This window comes from Apium graveolens, chromosome 8 (assembly GCF_009905375.1).
Source record: "Apium graveolens cultivar Ventura chromosome 8, ASM990537v1, whole genome shotgun sequence".
Classification (NCBI taxonomy): Eukaryota; Viridiplantae; Streptophyta; class Magnoliopsida; order Apiales; family Apiaceae; genus Apium; species Apium graveolens.
In genome coordinates, this window is record NC_133654.1 from 195,974,858 (window position 1) to 195,977,388 (window position 2,531).

General features: G+C 41.5%; 1 non-coding gene across 1 annotated transcript; it reads right to left on the reverse strand.

The window, feature by feature from the left end:
• Positions 1–668: 668 nt before the first annotated feature.
• LOC141681177 (small nucleolar RNA R71) lies at positions 669–775 on the reverse strand. The gene has a single exon (XR_012558618.1). It is a non-coding gene; the product is annotated as a small nucleolar RNA R71 (small nucleolar RNA).
• Positions 776–2,531: the final 1,756 nt, after the last annotated feature.

Below are 2,531 nucleotides of genomic sequence, written 5' to 3' on the forward strand. Positions count from 1 at the left end.
CATACCATTGTTGCATAGGTGCATAATCTTAAGTTAACTAAATGGAGTCTCTGTGGGTACGAATCTGATTTATATCTTATACTACTTGCGAACGCGTATACTTGCGTGTAATTTTAGCGCGTGTTTTCGCCTTAACAAGTTTTTGGCGCCGCTGCTGGGGACTCGGTGTTAATTTTTAGTTTATGTGCTTGACATCAGTGGTCGTGAAAGTTTACTGACTCAGATTATTTTACTTTCACGGTTTACTTGTGTGTGTTTCAGGTACTCTAGTTTTTATTGCAATGGGAGAACCAACAGCAATGAAAGTGTTGATGGATTATTCTCAACCAAATATCAATAACATTCAATCTAGCATTGTCAGGCCATCTATCGCAGCTACTACCGTTGAGATCAAGCCTAGCATAATTCAGATGGTACATAATTCAGTCCAATTTGGGGGTGCTCCAACGGAAGATCCCAATATGCACATTAGGGATTTTATCGAGATATGCGACACCTTCAAGTTCAATAATATTTCCGAAGATGCTGTGAAATTGAGACTTTTCCCATTCTCTCTGAGGGACAAAGCTAAGAGTTGGTTACACTCTCTACCAGCTGGTTCTATTGCAACTTGGGATGATCTTGCTCAGAAGTTTCTCACTAAATTCTTCCCTATGGCAAAGATAGCTGCAATCAGGAATGCTCTTACTCAATTTGCGCAGCAATCAGGGGAATCTCTATGTGAAGCTTGGGAGCATTATAAGGAGATGCTGAGAAAGTGTCTGCATCATGGAATGCCTGATTGGATAATCATCAATTGCTTCTATAATGGTTTGGGAGCACAGTCAAGACCCATGCTCGATGCAGCATCAGGTGGAGCATTATGGGCAAAGAGCTATAAGGAAGCTTATGATCTAGTTGAACTGATGGCTGCTAATGAATATCAGTATCCAACCCAGAGATTTGCACAGGGCAAGGTAGCAGGAATTCTTGAAGTGGATACAGCTACAACTATCACTGCTCAACTAAAGGCATTGTCTATGAAGATCGATTCTCTGGCTAACTATGGTGTTAATCAGATAACCAGTGTTTGTGAGCTGTGCGCAGGTTCACATGCGACGGAGCAATGCGCTATATCTAGTGAATCAACTCAGTTTGTGAGCACCTTTGAGAGATCACAACAACTAGTTCCAAACACTTATCATCCTGACAACTGGAATCATCCTAACTTCAGCTGGAGCAACAATCAAAATACGATGCAATAGCCGTCCAACAGTTTGGAAACAAGCAATTCAATCCTCCCGGTTTTCAGCAACAATTTGCACCAAGACAACAACTCCTACTTCAACAACAAACACATGGAGGTGCAGGTCAATCTTTGAATGAAAAATGTGAATTGGAGGAGTTGCGGCTTATGTGCAAAAACCAGGCTCTTATATGCCAAAGCTAGGCTGTTTCTATCAATACTCTGGAGAACCAAATAGGGAAAATTGCTAACGCCTTATTGAATCGACCATCGGAAATGCTTCCTAATGATATAGAAGCCAATCCAGGCAAGAGGGAAGTTAACGAACAGGTGAACGCCATCACCTTGAGGTCTGAAAAGGTCGCAAGCCCCCAAATTCAGCAAGACGAAGAGTCTGAAAATTCTGTCCAGAATGCAGGTGCATCTGCACCTTTGCCGAATCCAAAAAATGAGATTGTAGCTGAAAAAGTGGTGCAGAAGAATGCTGAGGTGGAACTGAAGAAGAAAGCTATTGAAAGCAATCCTTCTAAGGGTAATACAGGGGATAAACAGGTCTACCCACCTCCGTCATATCCTAAAAGGCTTCAAAAGCATAAGTTCGACAAGCAATTTACCAAGTTTTTGGAAGTTTTCAAGAAGCTGCATATCAACATACCTTTTGCTGAAGCTCTAGAACAGGTGCCGAGCTATGCTAAGTTCATGAAGGGTATTCTATCACAAAAGCTAAAACTTGAGGAGTTGAAAACCGTTGCTCTAACAGAAGAGTGCAGTGCTATGCTACAACAGAAACTACCTCCTAAGCTTAAAGATCCAGGAAGCTTCACGATACCTTGCACCATTGGCAATCTGTCATTTGATAAGTGTTTGTGTGACTTGGGAGCTAGCATCAATCTGATGCCCTTGTCAATTTTCAAGAAACTTGGACTACCTGATCCAAAACCCGTGAACATGTCTTTGCAGTTGGCTAATCGTTCCATCACTTATCCGCGAGGAGTAGTGGAGGATATCTTGGGTAAGGTGGATAAGCTAATCTTCCCTGCTGATTTTGTCATTTTAGACTTTGAGAAGGATAAGAATATTCCCATTATCTTGGGAAGACCATTCTTGGCTACCGTCCAAACTATTATTAATGTGCAAAAAATAGAGCTTATGATGAAGATTGAAGATCAGAAGGTCATTTTTAGTGTGTTCAAGGAAATAAAGTTACCCACAGATAAAGAGCAGTGCTTTAAAGTAGAGTGGGTCGAATCTGTCGTGAATTCGGAGCTTGAGCAATTGCCAAAGTCAGATACCTTAGAGAGAGCCT